General features: G+C 37.8%; 1 protein-coding gene across 1 annotated transcript in view; it reads left to right on the top strand.

The window, feature by feature from the left end:
* Nucleotides 1-5832, top strand: part of pard3bb (par-3 family cell polarity regulator beta b) — a 358866-nt gene that overhangs the window by 148377 nt on the left and 204657 nt on the right. The window lies entirely within an intron of this gene.

The raw sequence follows: 5832 nt of genomic DNA, 5'->3' as shown, positions 1-5832 counted from the left end.
GATGGATGGATGGATGGATGGATGGATGGATGGATGGATGGATGGATAGATAAATGGGTGGGTGGGTGCATGGATGGATGGGTGGATGAATGGGTGGATGGATGGATGGATGGATGGATGGATGGATGGACGGATGTAGCATCTGCTCTCCTCTGACCAGAGATTCCTTGTCATTGCTTGATAATGTCAGCGAGCATGTTTGAAACAGGGGAAGGACTCTGCCAATCAAAAGCCATGGCAGGAAGTCACTCAGATGTCAGGGATGGATGTCACGCCTGCCAATCATCTGTGTTTGTGTGTCTGCGTGTGTGCACGTTCTCTCCATCTTAACTTACCTGTCAGTCTGCCATTCCCTCTGGATCTACATGCCAATGATGATAGTGCAGGGTGCGTCTAAGGAGTCACAGAAGGATGGAGAGAATGAAGGGCATGAAAACAGAAAGAATACTTGAAGTGCTTCAGATGTTTCAACTATTTGTCCATGATAATTAGAAGGCCTTTTTTTTCCTGGTACCATCTGCAATTATTACTGTCTGTCCTCACAGCTATCTAAATACTGTTTCATGTACATGTGCAAGGGGTTATTTTCTACTTTTTGTTTGTTTGAACAGTTTTACAATGCCATATTCTACATTTTCTTAGTTAATTTAAAACATGATTTTATAGGTTTTGCGCAGCTAAATTAACTGATTTGAACTTGTTTTGTTTTTGACGTAGGTGGTTAATTTTAGAATAAGGTTTGGAAGACATATTTTTGATTGGTTTATTATTTCCAGAGTGCTGGGCCTTGTACTGTAGATGTTACTGATTAAAGGAAAAGAAGATTTTGGAGTTGACTTTAAACAGCTTCGTTCAACACACCATGTAGTGTTTAATAATGTTTTCTTATTTGTATTTTTTTTTTTTACACATTACCATTTTCACCACTGAATGTCTATTGTTTTTGGTCTGTGCCTGCTGTAATTTTTATTTGTATTATGTTAATTTCCAAAACACAGTGACCATCAGCTGTTATGTTAATTTTCCATCCATTCTTTTCTTATGCAGAAAATATTTAAGAAAGTTGAATATATGATTCTCACTTGCAAATGAGTATATATAAAGTCTGCTTGCAGATTCCAGTGTTGGCTCATTAAAATGTATGTTTCCATCCTGTTCCTACTTATGACAGGAGTTAATGTGTCCATGCTAACTGGCTGCTAATCATACTGGCTGCTAATCTAAATCTGATGTTCCTTGAGAAACAGTGTTCAGATTATCATTGTGTTATTTGGAAATATGGACCTTTGTTTTGGATGTTGTTCCTTATGTGCTTATTGAACATTATAAGGTCCGGTCTATACCACTATTAACATTTTTAATATTTTTTTTCTTTGCTGTTTATATGTTTTCATATCATTTACTGTGTTCTCTCATTTTTAACAGTTTTAGTGTTGATGAAATTCTTACAAGATCAAGATAGTGACCCCCCCCCCCCAAAAAAAAAAATAAAAAAAAATAAGTGAATACATAAAATATAAATAATAAATAAATAAATAAAAAACTATTTTCAAATCCCTTTTCACAAAATAGGCCACTGCATTGATATTTCGGAAATGTTCTTCTTGTCCGCATGGATCTGTCAGAAATGGTGTCTCCAAAATCTTCTTAGATTTATTTTTTTAATGACGTTTTTGCTCTTAAAAACTCAGTATTTATGTGAACAGGAGGTGCAAATGCAGTACAAGTTTTATGTTTTTTACAAATATCCAGTGTATTGTGGGGCGTGCAGACATGATTTAAATTTTTTTTTTGGGGGGGTCTGTTTGTTTTCTTACTGTTCTTTATAGTGTGAAAAATATAGAGCATATTTTAATTTTCCAAATATGTTATTTAGTTTAAAATAAATCAGGCTAGCACAAAAAAAGTGGTTTTTAATGTTTATATTGCAATTTCAACAGAGTATGTAACTGGCTGAGGTTTAGTACTGTTTGCTTTACATCCACAGGGAGAGAATAAGTAGTCTAATGAAAATCTAGGTCACTCTAGGGTGGCTGTGCATGAGTGGTTAGAGCAGTCGTCCTCCAATGGGAGAACTGAGGGTTCGAATCCACCAGCAGTCACATGCCGAAGTGTTCCTGGGCAAGACACTGAACCCCTCATTGCCTCTGATGTGTGTCCCATCAGTGTATGAAGGTGATAAAGCACTGATTATTCTCTTTAGAATGATTTGTTCAATTCGTTGTGTAGAGATCTAGTAGAGTGCTGTATGAATGGGTAAATGAGGGCACAGATTGTTGTAAAGAGCTTTGAGTATCTTGAAATAAGATAGAAAGACACTATACAAGTACAGTGTATTTATCATTTATTCATTGCTGTATTTTTCTCTTTGTCTCTTCTTTCCACTTTTACTTTGCTTGTAAGTAAACACTGCACAATTATTTAGTATTGATAAGGCTTCATTTGGAAACTCAAAACAGTGTACAGCACAATAATCTTAAGGAAGGGGAGCTGACAAAGAATAACAGAAGCCAAAAACAATTTGAGCGATGGAAACATTGTTCCCACTCATACCCTGTTTGACACTAAATGTTCTAGAAACACAAACAAATACTACAAAGAGCCTCCACGACTAGTTGCATTTTCATAGTACTCAACATAAAATGTTCAATTGTTACCAAAAGGGGAACTACATGGTCAGCAACAATGATCTGATAGACATTGGCATTCAAATGATGATTGATCAGCACCGAGGGTCTACAAGTGAGCCAAGAAAGCACTCTCTGCATCGATTCGCCACCACCTGAATTGTTCATGGGATGGCTTCATGAATTCATGCTTTTAAAGCCAAATCCTGACTTAATCACCTGCAGCTTTAACAAAATCCGATCATTCATCAGGCTAACCTACATTTTACATTTTTAAAGAGGTTTAACTGACTTGTTGCAGCGTTTCTATCTACTCAACCCAGTTTTGTGATAAATATGTTTTTTAAATGTGACGTCTCATAAATTGAGTCTGATTAAACAAAGGTAAGTCAGGTCCACTTTCTTTTTTTTTGTTGTTGAAACATTTTGTCCTTCATCCAAAGAACTTCATCAGTCCGTTCATCACTTCATCAGGCCACAACAAACTCAGTCCCATAAGAGGCTTACTCATATAGTAGAGTTAAACTTGGGTCCAAAAAATCATACCCGACCTTGCCCCGGCCCCATCATCTCCCAACCCCACCCGATCCGACAAATTAACAGTAATTACATGTCCGATCCCGACAAAAACCCAGACATTTTTAATTAAGTTTTAACTGTTTATACCACCGACTATTATTAACGGTCGGTGTACGAGCACAGATGAGTAAAGGGAGCAGAAGATCGGAGCTGAGGAGCCTTCAAAGCGCATTAAATGCTTCCCCTGCTACTACCTGCATTGGAAACTGCTCTGACATGTTGGATATTTTGTGATCTCACCTGTTTGGGTTGTTGGCCCCGTGCGTCTGCTGAGTGCAGCGGCTGAATGAACGTCCATTTGGGCTGATGGATCGCTGGCAGTAGTCCATCTGAAGCTTAACTGAACTTTTCTTTTTCAACTGGCCAATCAGCGTGCGGTCAAATGACCGCGTGCGGCTGGTGAAGGTATGGCAAGCCATGTCGGCATATAATTGGATCGTCGACCGTGCTAACACAATAAAAAAGCCTGACACCGACTTGGCCCGAACATTAAGTACATTATTATGGCCCGGCCCGGTTCGAATATGGGTCGGGCAGGGCCGGGCTCTGGGTTTGGGTTAGAAATGACAGCTCTATCACATAGTGGGCCAACCAGTTTTATGGTGATAAGATTGTTTCTGGGGTCTGCCCTCTCCCCCATCGACTCCTCTGAGGCAGTCATAGCCAAAGTGGTTCAAAACATCAAAGTTCATGCTCAATAATCCAGGTAAAAATTCCAACAAAGTTAAGTAAAGTACTTTCTCTTTATTTTTTATATATATATATATATATATATATATATATATATATATATATATATAATTTCGTCCTTCATCCAAAGGGCTTAATCAATCCAAAGAGACACAGCAAACTCAGGCCCATAAGTGGCTTACTCACATGTGACTCCAGAAACCATCTCATCACCAAAAACCATCTTATCACCATAAAACTGGTTGGCCCTTTATGTGAATAAGCCACTTATGGTACTGAGTTTGTTGTGGCTCCTCAGACTGATGAAGTCCTTTGGATGAAGGACGAAACGTTTCAACAACAACAAAAAAAACGAGACCGTCCAGAGGACCTGAATTAACTTTGTTGGATTTTTTTTTTTTTTTACATGGATTGTTGAGCACGAACTTTGATGAGTCTGATTAAACTATTCAGAATTTTGACACCCCCCCCCCCCCCCAAAAAAAAAGTCAGATTATCATCTGATTCTGATCTCCTCCAAACATCCTTTTCTTTATTAGAATATTATGTGTGTATATTAGCTAGAAAATGACCCTTGTGTCAACATAGATGACTTTCTAGGAAGGTGCAAACTTTTGGTTCGGCTTGGTATCTCCACCCTACAGAGAGGTGGGAGAGGGATTAATGAAGGCAAGCTTGATAGTAAGTGGAAAGAGAGAGCTAAATGAAGGGGTGAGAGGGAGGGAAGGAACAAATAGAATTTGAAATGAAAGAAGTGAAGAGACCAAGCGCTTATATAAAAAGTGGGGAAAAAAAAGAACCGGTGGTGAAAGAGGTAAAAGTGAAAGGAGAGAACTGAAGGAAAGGGTAAGCCTCTGTAGGTAGCAGTAATTAGAGCAAGGCTTGTCCCCTGTGTAGCAAATACACACACACTCACATGCTGCTAACACACACACAGATGATTGGAGCCCTTCATTGCCCATTGAGTCCCTCTCTGTGGGTGGTAAATAGGCTTTGCCCCCCAGTCCACATTAGGCATTTCAAAGAAACCTATTACCAGACTGTTCAAAGTGCACTTTTGTTTTTATTAAACCTAAAACAACAAACCAGGCTGACTGTAATACAGCACCGAATCTTCTCGTAAATAATGCATAAGCAGGTGCAGTGATACTTCAAAACTATCAGCAATATTACACAGCTGATTTGTGGACAGAAGGATAATTCATCAATAAATTCACCAGATAAATAAAACATAAGCCATGTTATAAGGTCACAGTCGGCGTGTTGGAGATATTAACTATTTAGCAGTTTTGACTGGCTCAATTTGCCATGTCCTACTCGCTGCATAGCTGCGCTGTAACGTTTAATGAGCTTATGTTGGTTTTATTTTATGTTTTTAAAGCATCATTTAGAAATGAAACGAATGCTTATGGTGTTTTCGAGCCTGTAAATTGTTTAATAGAGACTGTATTTAAGACGCTGACCAAGATGTGAGCGTTTATGATTAGTAGAACCTAAATAATTAATGACAAATGTGTGCTCTGTAGAAAACAGGAGTGTTGGCAGGGGTTCTCCAACTTTTTGGGTTCAGAGACCCCTTACAGAGGAGAAAAAATTTCAGGGACCCCTCATAACCCTCATATTTATTAAATAATTTTCTTCAATTTGTCTCTCTAATACAATTGAAATATTTGTGTAACATTAATACTGAAGACATGTTCTTTAATAGAGTTAATGCAATTTTCATATTTTTAAACGTGGGGTATTTTTCATTCAAGACACACTTAACTTTTTTTTTTTCAACTTCCAAAAGTAGCAGTTTTGAGAAAATTAATATAATCAAAAACCACTTTACCTATTAACTTAATGAACATAAATGTATTGTCACTTCTTCAAATTTTTGCAGAAAACTCTTTACATTACACTGAACAGACTCATAACAGCAGTAGTGAAATGG

This window comes from Nematolebias whitei, chromosome 13 (assembly GCF_014905685.2).
Source record: "Nematolebias whitei isolate Nwh7 chromosome 13, NemWhi1, whole genome shotgun sequence".
In the NCBI taxonomy this organism is placed as follows: domain Eukaryota; kingdom Metazoa; phylum Chordata; class Actinopteri; order Cyprinodontiformes; family Rivulidae; genus Nematolebias; species Nematolebias whitei.
Note: the sequence above shows the minus strand (reverse complement) of the source record. Positions and strands in the feature narration are given on the sequence as shown.